Genomic DNA, 17,797 nt, shown 5'->3' with positions numbered 1-17,797 from the left:
TTATACTTACTTTATACTTGCTAACTAAGAATGTAGTTCTTTTTGAAATGAACCATTTTGCTTCTTTACATTTTTTGTATCACTTCAAAAATCTCATAAAAAAATAGGGGCACTGCTTGTCGCACTATTAAGCATTTTCGAAATTAACGGGTTTTTTTTATTATTATTCTGTTGGAATTTTGAAATATTTCAATCATTAAAATTCAATCCAAATACAGTGAAATTCTTCTGTAGGACCGATATTGGGGCTGACTGTGATTGGGAACTAACTCATCACAATCGGCTTCGCTTTTGTTTATACACGTCTGAGTGCTGGCCTGAGTGACAGCCGCAGACCCCGCGTATCCCGCGCAACTCCTGTTACACCTGAATGTGGCGCGGCGTCAATTCTCGGAAGGGCTATAGAAGGGAGGGCTGTTTAAGAGTTTCACTGTAATTGAAATTAAAAGAATTAAATAGCAATTTGGACTTCAAATTTAATTTTAAATATTAAAAAAATTATTTTAAATATACCATGAAAATGTTAAGGATATGAACAATATTATATATTGACTGTAATAAATATGTTTAAATGGTACAAGACTGTAATTTTTGTGTTTAGGATCAAACCCTTATTTACACGCTAAAAAATATGTTTCGATAGAAGTACTTTACTCAGGTAAAAGAAAATAATTTTTTTTAATCGCAAAACATCAAAATCATTTGAAAGCCTTTAAACTTAAAAAGCAAAAAAAAATGTAAACTTCTAAATTAAAAAAAAATCAAATTTAATAGCCTTAGATTTGAATAGCATTACAATTTCAAACCGTTACAAATTAAATGTAGATTAAAAAAATTGTAGCTGTTGGGTTTTGAATTATTAAATCTAATTAGAGGAACACGGAAACTTGAAATATTACAGTTTGTAAAATTATAAAATTTAAAAGACTTGAAGAATTGAAATTAACTTAAGTTTTTTCATTTTTAATCCCAGTTATTCTAAATTGTCATATTTCTTGGTATAGAATCAAGAACTCAGAAAATGTAAAGAATTGTCGTATAAGAAATCCTAAGCGTGACAAGAGAACAAGACTACTTTTATTCTAGCAGAAATGGAAGTATCAACATCAGTGCAGCAGACATCTCGTTACATGGAATCGCACACTCGAATCGAAAAAAGGAAATAATATCGAATATTCTGCAGAACAGCACGACTTACGAATGCGAAGCACATTCTGCAAAGAAATTGCTACGCGATTTTTACTTTTTATATTATATCCCTCAGAAAACTCAGAAATGCGAAGACTACGTAAAGCTTCACTCTAGTCTTCGCATTCCGCAGTACTTTCAGTCCCAGTAAGTTTTACTTACTTCAACCTTCGCGTTAAAATAAGCTTCCAAGCTTCAACAAAAGCTTCATGACGAAAGACCCCCTTAAAATTTCATAGGTTTACTTATAAGCCTTCCAAGCTACTAGATAATAATGAAATAAAAGTTTCTATTTACAAGCCGAACAGGGAGAATGTAGTGACTATTCGTACGGACGGACGTACGAATTATCTGTTTTCAAAGTACTTTTGGACACAGAAAAAACTGTGGGTTTATTAAATTTTTGGGTTAAATCAAATTGGGCATCCTTTAGAACTAGGACTTCAGTTAAGCCTGCGGAGACCCAAAAGGGTTCCTTTGGTAAAACTTGAATAGAACACCATGATGGCGTATGAATACGCCTTTATGTTTACAAGTTTTCTACATAACCGGGAAATTATGTTTATCAAATAATTATATCTATTCTAATTGCGATAATATTTTCTACTTTAATTTCCTTGTATATATTATGTCCTCCAGAGGTCCAACTGGAGTATCCTTTGAAACAAAATTCAGCGTTTACGGTTCCTTTTCATCAAGATGGGTTCCTTTTTGTTGCATCTCCTTAAGAACCAAAAATTAACTCATAGAAACCCTAGTTTTTTTCTGTGGCATTAATAATTATTATGAACAATCGTATTTTTTAATTATTAAAAGTTAACTACATTATTAAATTCGAATTCATTTTAAAATATAAGTATGCTATATACAGTGGCGTGCAAAATTTTTGGGCCATCTCTTTCTTTATGACTGAATAAATTCTCTTAATTTTAATTATACCGGAGCTAAAAAAATGTCTCTCTAAAAGGCTGATTGTTTTCGAAATTCTGTTTAAAATAAGCCCAGAGTGAAGCCAATTTGTTTAGTTTTTAAGTAGATATTGCAAAAATAGTATAAATTTCAATGTTTTCTTAAATTATCAATAACTTCCGAAATAGTCAACATTTTTCAATGTTCTTGGGCTCATTTTGAAGCTTTTTCACTTATCAGAACAGCTTACAAATATGAATCGTAACAAATTTTTTATGTTTCATATATTTTACAAAAATATTTTTGTCACTAAAAATAATATTTCAATTTTTCCAACTTTTTTGTTACAACTTCAAGTTCTTGCAATTCGAAATGAAATTTTTTACGATTTATACTCGTAAGTTGTTGTGATACGGTGAAAAAAAGCTTCAAAATAAGCCCAAGAACATTGAAAAATGTTGACTACTTCGGAAGTAATTGAAAATGTAAGAAAACATTGAATTTTACACTATTTTTGCAATATCTACTCAAAAAATAGACAAATTGTCTACACCCTGGGCTTATTTTAAACAGAATTTCGAAAACAATCAACCTTTTAAAGAAACATTTTTTTAGCTCCGGTATAATTAAGATTAAGAGAATTTATTCAGTCATAAAAAAAGAGGTGGCCCAAAACTTTTGCACGCCACTGTATGTTCAGTATATAATTTTTGAATTTTCTTTGTTAGTGTACATACGGTTGGTGGCTTCACTAAATTAGTAGAGATTGCGGGATTGATTTGATATAGGTAATTTAATTTTGTTGGAGATAAAAAGTTAATCCATGTTTCATTACTAAATTTACTCGCCCTGAAAAATTTGTCTTAAACTACACTAACAAAAAATTTGCAGTGAATCAAGTAGGCTAAGTTACTTGGCTGATTTTACTTCAAAGAAGGAAATATTTTCTTTTTACAAAAGGTCTGATTTTCTTGAATCAAGAAAAAAATAGAATCAGGACAACTATTTGAATGAAGAATATATTTACTCTAAGCAAAAAACTATTGAGTTAATTTGTTTCATTATACTTATTTGCGTGAAGTTTAATAAAATATTGAATAAAGAATATTATATTCTCATGATAATTAATTAAAACTCTAACAAAATGTTTCTTGATCCAAGTAAATTCATATACTTATTTTGACTACTATTTTAATTGAAACAATGTTCATGTTCTTGAGACAAGAAAATGAATTTATTCAGCGAAGAAATAATTTCTCATAGAATAATGCTTGAATGTTTTCCTTCAAATAATTATTTATTTGAAACGAATGTCAGATTTCATTTAAAGATACCTATGTTATCAAAATAGAATCACATCAGTTTTTTCAATATAAAAACTGTAGACTTGATACAATAGACATCGCACACATATTATGAAAATGAATATATTGGTTTAAATTCATTTACTACTTAATGCATAAGTATCTTATTAAATATAATAATCGACAAGTTGACATGGTATGAAGTTGGTTCTCTTCGCCGCTAACAATTATTTTCAAATTCAATAATATTTATGAAATTTAAAACATTGATGCATATAATCAATTTTATTTATGCAAATGTAGATAGGAATTTGCAACTTTAATAAACTACAAACTTTAGGCTGACGCACAAAATCAAATCACTCATAAAACTATTTTCAAAATTATAAGTTTATTGCGTCGTTAAGTTTTGGTTGGAAAGAATTTAAAATTTTCAAATAGATTTAAAAAAAGTGTTTTTAATTTTGAAATAATTATGCAAGAGACAAAAGTAATTTCATTCCTAAAATCATTAAAAGGTTATAAATGTACTGTGTCTATAATTTTTTTCGCTGATTATTTGTATGTAGTAATCTACTTAAAATTAAACCGTTTCGAATTTTTTTACCGTAAAACAATTTTGTAAATAATAAAAAATGAATATATGACAGCAGAAAACAAAGTTATAAGCTTTAAAAAATACTTAAAAATACAATTATTACATTTTCTTGATAATTTAACAAACTTTTATGCGTTTATAAAGCAAAATATTTAAGGAAAAAGAATTCAATAACATTTTTTTAATTTTTATTAAGAATGCATGTCATTTTATGAAAGAATAATTAAAAAACTAACAATTAAAAAATTTCCAAGTGAAATAATTGAGAATGCAAGGAGGAAGCAAACAAACTGTGCGTTTTACAAAGGTTTTTAAAAATCAAAATATAGTTGTTTGTTACTTAGGTTATTAAAGCGTTTTTCTCAACTCTAACGTTATTTATTTTTTATAAGCGTTAGATCATTTTTAAACAGATTACATTTTTAAAGAAAAAAGTATTGAGCCCTTTGTAAAATAAGTGAAGTTCAATTATTTTTTGCATATTTCGAATTGTTGTTTTAGGAAAGCAATCCCATATTCTAATATTAGCAAACAATTTATGATAAAATAATTCGACAAATTAAGAACTGTGCGGTTTATGAACATTTTCGTATAGCAGAACATTATTTTTTTCATTGATTTTATTAAAGAATTTTTGTACATGCAACTTTTCTTTATTATTCATTACCTTCGGGTCGTTTTTAAGCGTTTTAAATATTTAAAAACAACAAGTGTTAAGTCCCTTGTTAAATAAGTGAAACTTACTTCGCTTTTTCACATATTTTATATTATTGTTTAAGAATTGTTATTTTTCATTAAAAATTGAGTAAGAGAGTATTTTATACAATAAAAGAGTTGGATAAATTCAAGACTGCGCATTTTATGGGGAACTTTGTTTATTGCTTATTCCTTTTAGATATTTTATAACATTTTTAAATATATCAAGAAAACAAAAGTATAGAGCCTTTTTTGAAATGAGTAAAATTCAATTCTAAAATTTTTAGAAATAAAAATTGGTACATTAAAGTCTCTCGAAAATTTTCCAGTATCATCAGAAAGATGTTTTCTCCAAAGAAACATTGAGTTCCACAACGTTTAGTTTGAAGATGGTTGAGGCTCACCATACGACTTCGTACTACACTGCCTCGAAATTTTTACTCGTGATTATGGCACCGAGATCCAAGTGCTTTGATAGCGAAGTCGGTAGAGCGCGCGGTTAGGACACTAATTTAGGTAGTTTTGGTAGGGTTCGAATCCTCGAGGAGAGCTATTTTTCTAAGCGTTTAAGCGTGCGATTATATTTGTAAGTAACAGTGTGCGAGAATTACGTATTTTAATAATTTAAAAACTGAAAATTATATAATAATAATTTCGAAAAAAAATCTTTTTTTCGTTGTGAAATAGTGTTCAGTTGAGGCTCAGTCTATATTGCTCCGATACTTCATATTCTTAGAGTAAGAAAATATATTCTGGAAGTATATCAGAAATTATTTTTTGGAAGTAAACTATGTTCTGCATTTGAAGACATCTCTATATGAAGTAACACAATAAAGTTTTAGGATAATGATATGCGATATTCTATCTAAGAAAACATTTTCTCAGATTAAGAAAATGTACGCTTGCTCCAAGCATAGGTAGCAAGTATTTATTTATTTGTAACACACTCCCCAATCGTCCCCAATCGTACCTGCGATTGACTTGAATCAAGTATCATTTACTTTATTCAAGAACAATTTTTTTCAGTGCAGAAGAACGGTTTTCGGATAAACATGACAATTTGTCTGAATCAAACAAGTTTTAGTTGTTTAAACAAAATATTTAATTGATCAATAAATTTTGTTTCGCGGTTAAACCAAATATGCGACCTACAGAAATATTTTCTTAAAATTACGAAAAAACTTATTTGGGTCAAACCAAATATTTGTTGTCCATATAATAACAATATTCTATGGTAAAAACAACAAAATTATTTTTGATTCAATCAAATCGCATTCGGAGGATTTAAATTTAATTAAACAGTTCATTCGTCTTAAAATATACTACTTTTTAATTAAATAATTTGAGTAAAAACATTAACAAAAAATTACAATAAATTATGAATTTAAATAATGGGAATCTTAAAATTGCCTCGGGTACTATATTCTTTAAACATTTATTTTAAATACTAGTTTTCAATTCAGAAACTGATGATCAAAATTTAAAATTCGCTTTTAATTGATTGATTATTATTTCATTAAATTGATGTCATAATATTTTTGCGAAACTAAACGTTGATTCAAGAACTTTTATATTTTAAGTAATTCTTTTTAACCCAAAACAGCCAATCAAACTGCAAAGTTAATGATCCAGTAACACTAATTAATAATGATTTGAAACACAAATAATTATTTTATAATTATTCGCAGAGTTTTATAGGCCGTACTGGACGGACGAATGGACGGTCGGCCGTACGAGTGTCCTCAGCCAATAAAATACGAGTAGGTCTTTTGAAATTTTTATTTTATCTATAAAATTTACCGATATCTTTTTTTACTAATTATAAACCATAAGTGATGTCCAATTTGCTATTTTTCATTTCATTGATTTCCATTTTTATTTTAATTGTAGTTTGAGTAAAAATAAATATAAGGGATTTAATAACTGTAAATTTAGATTTAAGTTTTTGAGAAGAATCAATCGCAGGTTCTTTAAAGTTGTAAGATTTTAATGTAATTATCTGTAAATACAGTTTTAATAAACATGCAGCTTGGTTATTCGCGTTTATATTCAATTCGCCCATGCTGTCGAAAAAAGTTCAAAACTTTCCTGCGACAAAAATATACTAGGAAATGAAAAAAAATGGCCACGATCCAGGATTTAAAAATTAGAAACACACCGAAATCATACATTTTAATTTTCGATTCCTGGGTCTTGGAAATTTTGTTGCTAAGGAATTTTTGTCACTGGAAAATTCTTCAGTACCCAAACAAATTCTTCTACTTATACAGGTTTTAATAACTTTTATCCGAAAACAAGGGTAATTTAGATAGGAATCATATCTTAGAAAATGATTGATGAAAATTACTTTTACTTACTTTTATCTAAAAACAAGAATGAATTGATTGGAATCACCTTTCAGGAACTGATTTATGAAAATTCCCAAATAAATTGGAGAAACTTTTCTGACTCTGCAATAAATAATTTAATAAAAAATGTTTTGATTTCGGGTAACCAAGCTGCATATTAAACGATTTTAAATAATAAGTTATTTTTTATATCTTTTTCATAATTCAGCTTAAAAATATTGTAAAATGTTGTAACAATTTTTTGTAAAGCAAACTGCTTTATGGGTGTGTCGAAACTATCGTACACTACCATCGGAAAATATATAAACGCCATTTTTTTCAGCTACTGTTAAGACGCCTTAATAATTTTGATGTTTCTGAGAAACGTTAACAATTCTAAAAATAATTGACATTGTGTACAGTTTTTGGGCTTTCTGGTCTTGCTAACTCTTTAAGAAATTTTGTTGACTTTTTTGCCTTCGGTAAAAAACACATTTTTGAAATTTCATAATATTTTGTATCCGTCTGACCCTAGGGTACAATCTAGGAAAAAATTATAATTTTTACTAAGTTAGCAAAATACTTTGAGGAGTACTCTTATAAATGTTAATTATTTTCAGAGATATAAACATTTTTCGAAAATACAAAAAATTTGTATTTTATTGTAATATCATTAAAAAAATCACAACTTGCCTTCAACCTAGGCTTATTAGAAGCAAAATGCTATTAGTTTATTTGATTCTGTTGGGTTACATTTCTTATTTAATGACGTAAGAATTAAGGCGCCTTAGCAACAACCTAAAAATCCGACGTTTCTACAATTTGAGGCGGTAGTTTAGTTTGATTTATCATTTGTTAAATAATGGGGTAATTTGCATACAAGTTACATTAATATAATCGTTTTTAGTTACAGCATATTTTGATTATGGGCATGCAACAGTGTAACTTGACCAATTGCATGGTTTATATTCGGCGACTTAATAATTTGAAAAATGTAATATTGTGTAGAAATGTTGGAAAATGGTTCAAAATATAAGTACTCAAATATTTTCTATTAGTTACGTTGACCAACACGAAATTTTAGGACTAGTCAATCCCCCTTTCCAGCTCTCATAATTTTTTAGGACGACTAAACGCAGCTTAATTTTTCATTTAGAATGTAACTGAGTACATAGCGTTTCTGAGGTATGAATCTTAAATTATGAGCACCCTTCTTTTCAATTTTCGAAAAATTGTACTTAAACTTGTTTTGTTTTTGAGTTTGTTTCCTAAATTTGTTTGTTTTGTTCTTGGCATCATATGTTGACTTGTTGAACACAAGACGAAGTATTACACTTAATTCGTTTCTGAATTTCATACAGTTGTGAAACATTAGACGATCAATCGCATGCTCGCTAATTTATGAATTTAATACAGTGCCAACATATAAGGCGATCAATCAAATTGTCATTTGTTTATGATTTTCATACAGTTGTGAGACATTAGAAGGTGAATCACATTGTTACACCTTTATGAATTGCATACAGTTCTAAAACGCAAGACGATCAATCACATTGTCATTTTTTTTTGAAATTCATGCAGTTCTAAAAAATAATACGATCATTCACATTTTATTCGTTCCTAATTTCATACAATTTTATGGCATAAAACGATCAATCATATTGTTATTTGTTTATGAATTACATACAGTTCTGAAACGCAAGGCGATCAATCACATTGTCATTTTTTTTCTGAAGTTTTGTTTCACAACTATATGAAATTCAGAAACAAATAACAATGTAATTGTCTTATGTTTTAGAACTGCACGAATCTTTAGATCTAAGATCTAAAATAATTATTTACTATCAGATTGCTAGAAAATATTGAATTTAAATTCAAATGTCTTTCCACTAGTTCAAAATTGGTCGCGCTGTCGTAGCTATTTAGCAGGAGTATTCAAATTCGTGTGAACTTTTCGTGTTCAGCATTGAAAAGTATTTCAGAAATGATATGTTACATTCAGTGATGATGTACTTAAGGTTGTAATATAGATTGTATGTAATTGTTCTGTATCTAACAACGTTTGACCAGAAACGAAATTAAACGTAACTGAAACGTAATTGATTTTTTGTTTCACTAGAGATCTTGGTAGAAGGAAGCAACCGATTTTACCTCGACTTTTTCTTATTTGATTTCATTTAATTAATTTATTCTTAACTGATCGTCAATTCTCAGTTATCCTTATTTCTATAAAAAGGCCTTGTAACAGCGCCTCACTGCTGAATGCGCCATAACGTTCAAAACAGAATAAAATGGTGTGAGTCATCAGTCTGCATAAGTCCCTTGATGAGTTCTAGTCACTTCATCCCTGAATCTTCATCTGAAGCGACAAACGTTGTGCAGAGCAGAAGAAAAACAGAAAGAAGAATTTATTCTGAAAAGTGAGTACCATTGTCATTTTGCCTTATATTCTCTTTTTGTCCTTATTATTATTTTTGCATTCTCATCAGAGAAGGTATTAGAATTGTGCAAAATTTGCCCCCCCCCACTCCTCCTCAAGTTTTTGTCAAATTTTCACGTTTTGAGACCCACTGAACTCGAAAAACAGTTTTTTACGAATATGTGTGTGCATGTCTGTTCTTAGCACGATAAATTCCGAAAAAATTGACAGATTGCATTGGCCTTTAGTGCACTCTTTTTTTATTCAAGATTTAAAAACTCTATGTCCGGAAGTTTTCAGTACTCATTAACTCGAAAAAATATCCTAACGATTTTTTTCGATAAAAGTAAAATGAACAGAATTAGAGCATTTTCAAAATCGAAAAAAAGACGAAAATTAAGAAATTAAAAATTCCATTTTAACGTCAGGAAATAAAACGATAAAAAAACTTATTCACCCAACACTGTTGAAACTTTTTTTTTAACGAAGCAAATATTATACTACTATTTTGAAAAAAATTACACTAATGTTACTATTTTCGCAAATGGCTCGAAATGCTACTACTTTTTCACTTTTCCTTTAAATATATTTTCACACATCTTCGCTGATTGACTAAAGTAACACATTCACCATCTCGAAAATCAAAATTTCAAAAGTTTTTATAATTTTGAAGATTTCAAAGTTTTCCAAATTTTTGAAGAAATTTGAAAAGTTATTATGAATTTTGAAATAATTAATAGGATTTCAAAGTATTTAAAGTGTTTTGAAATTTAATATAGGATCTCCGAGGCTCAAGATTTTTATGCATTTCAAGTAATTTGAAAGATTTTAGGATATTTTATAAGATTCTAAGAAATTTCAGGATTTCTACTATTTCAATTGATCATAAAAACGTATCAAAGATTTAAAAAACTTTAAAGGAATTTTAGGAAATTTCACAAATTTGGTAGACAACTTTAGGGAAGGAATGAAATGAAATTCTACGGGACTTCTAGGGATTTCTATGGATTTGTTGAATTTGTTGGCGTCTCAGAGGATTTTAAGGGATGTCACCAGATACCAAAATAGATAATAAGATTTCAAGGGATTGCTATAGGGATTTAAAGGGATATAAAAGATTGATGAATTTTGTAGAAGCGTATATTGTAAATCAGATAACAAAAAAAGTTAATCCCTCGGTGTTGCTATTTTCCTTCTTTTCTTCTTGGGGGGGGGGGGATATCTATTTTTTCAGGTCGCTGAAAGGTCTATTCAGGGCTCTGAAAATATCTTAATGAAGTACTTATATCATGGACAAATTTAGAAAAGTTTCAAAATTATAGACGGCTTCTTGTAGAAATTATAAATGAAAACGTACGCAAAATATCTGGTGACGCATCTGTCTCAAATTAAAAATTTCAAATGAAAAATTTCTAAATGGTTGTATAATTCCTCTTTTAATACTTAAGATTCACAGACATCATTTATATGGAATTAAGAAAAATAATAATCAAGAATAGGGTTCAATATTTTATAGTTTCAAAGTATTTAAAAAATCGCTTCAAACTCTGTCCCAAGAGTTTTTTGTTTGTGCACGCAACATTGCTATTTTAGAATAAAGCTTGAAAATAATTACACTTAATTACCGATATAAAAACCCCCGGTTTAGGATATTACTAGAACTGATGAAATCTGCAGTTCTGTGACTAGAGGAGCCGCTGGCCCGAAAAAGAGGCGGTGCTCAGGCATGCGTGACAAACAGCTCGAGGACTGCACTCTCAACGCGATAGTTGAATTAGGTTGTGCCAGGCTTCCAAATCCAACAGAAATTATTTATGCAGTCCAACCTGTTTACGATTGGATTCCCATGATTCCGGATCAAGGCTACTGCAAACCATGCTCGAAGCTGTTCTTATATCAAAAGCTTAGTGTATTCAAATTACACTTGACTCTCGATTTAGCCACTCGTGGTATAGCAATTCCTAGGTCTACTGATCCACGCAGTTTCTCAGCTCAAGGGGCAAGAAGCGGTTGCGACGGTTGCTTCGAAAGGACCGCAGTGCGCGAGTACTCAGATGAATATATTGCGCAATATTATGCATTACAATAGGAAATGGTTCATGCGTCCCTGATTGTTTATGTTTTGATTCCCCCGATTTAGCAACAAGACGACTTGCAGGAAACCCCCCGTCATTGTGGCTGAACCGAGAGTCGGGTGTATTATGTATTTTGAGTTATGTTGTCAACTAAAAAGATGTCTGCACTCCGAGTGCCAATTAATAATACCAATTTTATGGGCCGACGCATTATTTTTTCCATAACTTTACAAAACAAATTTTCCACCATAAGTGTATTCAGAAATTATTTTTAATTTTTAGAAGCTGTTTAATTAAATAATGCATATGTTACGAAAATCGATTTCATTATTTAATTGAAGAACTCTAGAAAAAAAATCTGGATACACTAACTGTAAAAAGTATAAAAAAAAGTTATTTACAAAATAAAGTTATCTCCCATGAAATTGGTACTATTGCTCAGCCCTTGGCGTGCGGGCATCTCGGTTGTGCGCGGTCGAAACACAGTAATCACCACACTAAAAAAGTGCCATTACAGTTTTAAAATACTGCCGTACAAACTAAAAAGATAGATATGTCCATTCTGACTCGAACTGAGAAAATCGAGAAAAACTTCTTGCCCATAGAACTTTAATATCGAATGTAATTTTGGATAATTAAGATACGTTATTTAGATAAAAATAATGTGCTTTTTCATATTTTGAAATAAAAAATTGATTTTCCAAACAGTTTCTATTAGAAAATGGACTTGCGATGGACTTGTCGCGGAAAGTAAAAAATACAAGACAAAAAGAACACAAAGTCACTTGCGGACGATGCCTTTGTCGAAGAGCGCGAGCACAGCCTCAAAATACAACATCAAAACATACGTAAGGGACACTGTGTATTTAGTGACTGTTCCGAACTTACCCGAATGATAGCCGTTAGTGTATAGCCGAATTTAGCCGGGACTTATTTCCCGTGGATTTCTGATCAGATTCCGAGCTAATTTACGAGGCTAAAAGATACGTAAGGGCAAGTGATTTTTTTCTTTTGTCAATTCGCGTCGCACTCGGTCACTTTTACTACGCAAAAAAGACACAAAATATTAAATAATAAATATAATAATAAATATTAATAAATAAATATTAACCCTCAAACAGTATACTGGTGCGAATTAGCACCCGAATTTTTTTCATTTTGTTGGCATTTACGCAAACACAACTGCAGCAGAATATTTCCAAATATATTAAATATATATAATATTTAAAAATTAAAATTAAAATTATTTCTTGAAAAAAAGATCCTACTCCATCTTCACATTTTAATTTAAAAATATTATTTTCCATCTAGTCTTATTAAGACGTTAAGCATTTTCTGTTATTGAAGATTCTTAACTTGATCGATATTGTGTAGATTTTCTGCCTTCATGGTTTGGACAGTTGATCTACTGCCGGTAAGGTACAATCTCTGATGATATAGCAGATAAATTAAAATTTTTTAAAATAATTACTTGTACCATTAATACCTAGCTAAAAATTAGTGTTATGTTCTTGAATTAAGAGTTCTTATTCTGATCCCTCTAATAGCTTAATTGGAAAAGCACCTGACCGGAAATCAGAAGTTTTGTGGTTCGATTCCCAATGAAGTGAAGATGGAGTAGGATCTTTTTTTCAAGAAATAATTTTACTTTGTATATTGTCCCAGTATTATATTTGTGTTAAATCACACTTGAAAACGTGCCCAGCTCAATTTTTAAGAAAATGGCTCTGTGTTTTGACCGTGCACATCCGATCTGAGATTATCCACACACAATTTGAAATACCTAATTCATAATTTGGAATAAAATTGGTTAATTCATACTTACAAAGATTTTTTTAATAGTTAACAATCAATTTATCAATGCCAATTCTAACTGACAGTAAATAATTATCATTATTTTTGCATGATATTTTTTATCAAATATCCAGTAGCGCTCCAGATCAATTTATCATACCGTAAGAAATAAAATAAAATTTCGAACCGTTAAGTAAAAATAAAATAGTCCGTGATAATAGGAATTACACCATATTTTAAAAAGATTTTTTACATTTTCATTTTTTATCATGGCCGAATGTTGCACAACGTCACCTCAAATATAGGAGCTACTTTTTTACATTGAAAACTCGTCACAAATACATTCTCTGATATCTTACAGCTTGACGAGTACTATATCTTAATACTCGCTAGGGACGCTTCCGAGGTCAGAAATATCAAATATGACAGCCATCTTATCGATTTTAAATCATCTTAGTGAAGTTATAATACTCCATGGGCAGAGTTTTGTGGCCCAAGGATTTACAAAAATTTCGAAAATTCTGGGATCTAAGTCACTTTGAAATTTAAGGCCAACTTTTCTTTAAATTGATTCTTGATCGAAAACTTAAAAAACTTGAGATTTCAAATAAGATTCATAATCTTTCCACGATTTCAGGTTAGTTTTGGCGTGTTATCTCGAAAATTAGAACTTCCAAACAAAATGATTATAATTTAACCAAAAAATTTAGAATCTTTTAACAATTATGGATTTTCCTAGCCTTTTTTGTCGGATATTGATATTTTTATTGAAAAAAATTATATTTTAAAGCTGGTTCACAACTTTTAAACAATTTTAGATTAAGTTGGCATTTTACACTGAAAGTAGGTGTTTTTATTTAAAAATTATTAGATTTCAAAAAACATAAAAAAATATCAACAATTTCGGAACAATTTAATATTATGTTAGCGATTAAAACCCTAAATCGAGTATTTTAAACAAATTGATTAATTTCCAAGAAGTCTCATTTTTTAGAACAATTTTAGTTACGTTATGTTAGAGGTTTTCGTCCAAAATTGGTATTTTTAATTTGAACAATCCTAAGGTTTATCAGATTATTATTATTCTTCAGATTAACATTGTGTCATCTCATTTACGATTTTGTCGAAGAAGATATAAAAACTTTAAAAAAATCTGAAGTTATGTTCAAGTTTTCAAAAGATTATTTACAATCTTAAATCATTTTGTTTTTAGGTTACGCTAGTGTTTTTGGTCTGCAACTGCTACCGTTAATAAAAATTCATTAGATTTCAAAGAATATTTAAGCTATTCATTGGCAATGGGTTTATTTGAACAAACATCATTCGATTTTATAAAAGATTTACTATTTCAAATAATTTTTTTATGTTGGTGCTTTTCGTTAAAAATTAGTATTTTAAATTTAATAAGATTATAAGATGTTTCAGATTTTCAGTATTACCATTTTTGGTTTTGATGGCGTTTTATACTCGAAGTCGGTTTAATAGAAAATCATGGTGCTAAAAAAGACCAAAAATTTTCGAAAGATTTTAGGCAGTGCTCGAGTTTTTCGCTAGGAATCTATGTAGATTTTAAAGGAGATTTATAATTTTGAAACAATGTTAGGATATGTTACAATTTTTCAACACAAATTGATTATTAAATAAAATAAGGAGAAGTATACAGATTAAAAAAATTAAAACAATGTCTAAATTGGATTTCTGACGTAATACGCTATATTTTAAAATTCATATTTCTTGTTTTTTTTATCTTCTATTTCAACAGAAAAGTTTATGTACACTTATATTATGGTTCGCGAGTTAAAAAGAAGCTGCTCTTTAAATATTCATAACTCGTGAACCAGGTGATTGTCCATCAAATTCTTTCTCTGAAATGAAAGATAAAAAAACAAGGAATATGATTATGCAAAAATATGATGTAGTCCATCAAAAATCCAATTAAAAAGTTGGTTTTATTTTTTGTGTGCAAATTTTGAAAAATTTGTTTCTTTCATATTTTTTACAGAATATCATATTGTGTTAGAAAACACATATAACTTGCATTAGAATAAGAAAAAATTGTCGTAAATATAAGAATATAAAGAAAAGTCGGCCTGGAATTTAAAAACTGTGTAGCTCTCAGAATTTTCGAAATTGTTGAAAATCATTTGGCCACAAAATAATACTCACAGAGTACTACAACTTTACTAAGTTTAATAAAATTTTATGAGATGGCTGCCAGGATCGATATTCCTAACCTTGACAGTTGTTATGGGGTTAGAGTTAATGAAAAAAATATTTTTCTTGGTTTCAAAAGTCTTTTTTCTCGAAAATAACATTATTTAAAATTTTTAATCCTTTTAGCATAACTAGCAAAATGTAACATTTTTGAAAAAATATTCCCGGTTTTTTCTGTGCTTGTTCCAAAAGTGCTTTCATATAGTAGTTGTTAACTTGAAAGTGATTTTTCTAAATAATACAAAATAAAAAAACAGCAGTCGCTTTTCTTTTTCAAAATTTGGTTGATTATCCAAGTTTAAAAAAGATATAGCCAAATGTACTGCACGACAATTTGTTCAAATATTCATTGCAGTAACCTTATATGAGGGATGATTTCACAAAACTCTTTAAAAATTTATATTTCATTCTGAAGGAATTGCAACGCAATTGGACCACATTGCAAATAATAATATTATCGGAACATAATTGATTTGCTCAAAGCTAAATTAGTTATATAAGATGGAAGTTTTTTCGAAGCCTTGAAAAGTTATGAGGTATCAATTTGTTAAATAACATTGTGCGTTTTTAAAAAAAAGCGCTATCACGTTTTTGCTGTTTGATTTTCTGATTAGATAGTGTAGAATATTAAAAAAAACGTTCTTTTGGATTCTAGAATGCAAAAAGGGCAGAGGTGTAGTAAAAGCATTTTTTCTAAACATTCATATTTCGTAAAAAAATATCTGATTTTCAATTTCGTTGCTAGAAAAACCTGAACAAATTGTGTATACCTATTTAGGAAGGTGAATTTTTATTATTATTTTTCCAAGGTTTTACGTGCAATATATATCTGTTTCAAAAAATATTATTTAAACCAATATTATAAAGAATTTCAGAGATCTTCCCTAGTAGATGTAAGTATGGAAAAAAATTTATTTATAACGATTTATTATATACAATGTGAACAGTTTTGTTGGCATCTTAAACATACTTTCTCATAAAGATGCACAATGTGCTAGATATTTCAGAGAATTTGAACTGAAAAGATTTTTCTTACAAACTATGAATGTTTAAAAACAAAAGTGCTCCCCCACACCTCCGTCGTATTTTGATTCTGAAGTAAAAAAAATCTGATCGATTTTTTTGTGCAACAATCCAAGCAAAATGTGTTGAGAAAATTTTGCGATTTGATGTTTTTTTTTATTCACAAAAAATTGATTAGAAATTCAGCCTCGAACTTTTAGAAGCTTCAAAAGGAGATCCATCCAAATGTTTAAGACACAGTTCTCCGTGATTCTAATTTTTTCTAGCATAAAGCCTTTTTGTGGCTAATTTGACTGTACTATATTAAGATTAAATGAATTCTTTTTATTTAGAGCAAATAACTTAAATACCCAGGTCGAAATACACCATTGGCCCAGTACTGGCTTGGTACAGCCTGCCGGAGTTCAGTACTGGCTGGATTAGCTGGGCCAGTACTCGCTTGTAATGCTTGGCGGTACTGGCACAGTGCTGACTGCCAGTATTGCGGCAGTACTGGCAAACAAATGGCATACTAAAATGCCGGTAGTTATCTCGAAACCGAAAAAAATGCTGAAAAATAGTCATTTGTGATAATAGTGCCCATCTTCACATATTCTGACGAATTATTTAAGTCCGGTTTAAAATAGAGATGCGCAGTAGTTTTCGGATTTGCGTTTTTTTTTCTAATTGTGCCTGAGTCTCTGGGTATTCCATCAGCATCTGCAGACGAAATTTGTGAGCCTGCATCTGTGGACACGTGCGACTTTTCTCTGAATAAGAAAGTCAGCGTAAACTGTTTCTTTAAAAGTTGAATTGTTTGTGCTGGATATAAGAGCCTTTCAGCCGTATCCGTGCATTCAGAAGCAGAAGTCCTACTCTCATTAGAATTCGAGATTTCTTTATCACTTAGGCCACTCTGCTAAAAATTCTTATCTACTAATTTTCACATTTTAAACGACCTATCACTAGAATAAGTAATTTATAAAGGAGAACTTAAAATTTTCCAAATTAACCGATAATAAGATTTTTTACTTAAATGTCATTTTTTGTTTACATTTTTTTTAGAAAAACTAGGTTCGTTTTTGTCATTTTTTCAACATTTTATACCATTTTAGCAACTTTTTACGAACACATAACATGTAATTTTTTGGATCAGATATATATCTGAATAAAACTTACGAGGGTGGATTGATAAGTTTCCGGCCTGACCAAGAGATGGCGCCACTAGGCCTACCTTGAGGTGGCGTTCTATAGTACCATCCTTAGATAGC

At 29.5% G+C, this 17,797-nt stretch overlaps 1 protein-coding gene across 1 annotated transcript in view; it reads left to right on the top strand.

Annotated features, from left to right (window-relative positions):
- Positions 1 to 9,310: 9,310 nt before the first annotated feature.
- Positions 9,311 to 17,797, top strand: part of LOC117178934 (ankyrin-3-like) — an 11,384-nt gene continuing 2,897 nt past the window's right edge. The window contains exon 1 of the mRNA XM_033370504.1: positions 9,311 to 9,442. The gene's annotated coding sequence lies outside the window, so the exon portion shown is untranslated. The remainder of the gene's footprint in view (positions 9,443 to 17,797) is intronic.

Source organism: Belonocnema kinseyi, chromosome 8 (genome assembly GCF_010883055.1).
Source record: "Belonocnema kinseyi isolate 2016_QV_RU_SX_M_011 chromosome 8, B_treatae_v1, whole genome shotgun sequence".
NCBI classification, from domain to species: Eukaryota; Metazoa; Arthropoda; class Insecta; order Hymenoptera; family Cynipidae; genus Belonocnema; species Belonocnema kinseyi.
The sequence above is the reverse complement of the archived record's forward strand: the minus strand, read 5'-3'. Positions and strand labels throughout refer to the sequence as shown.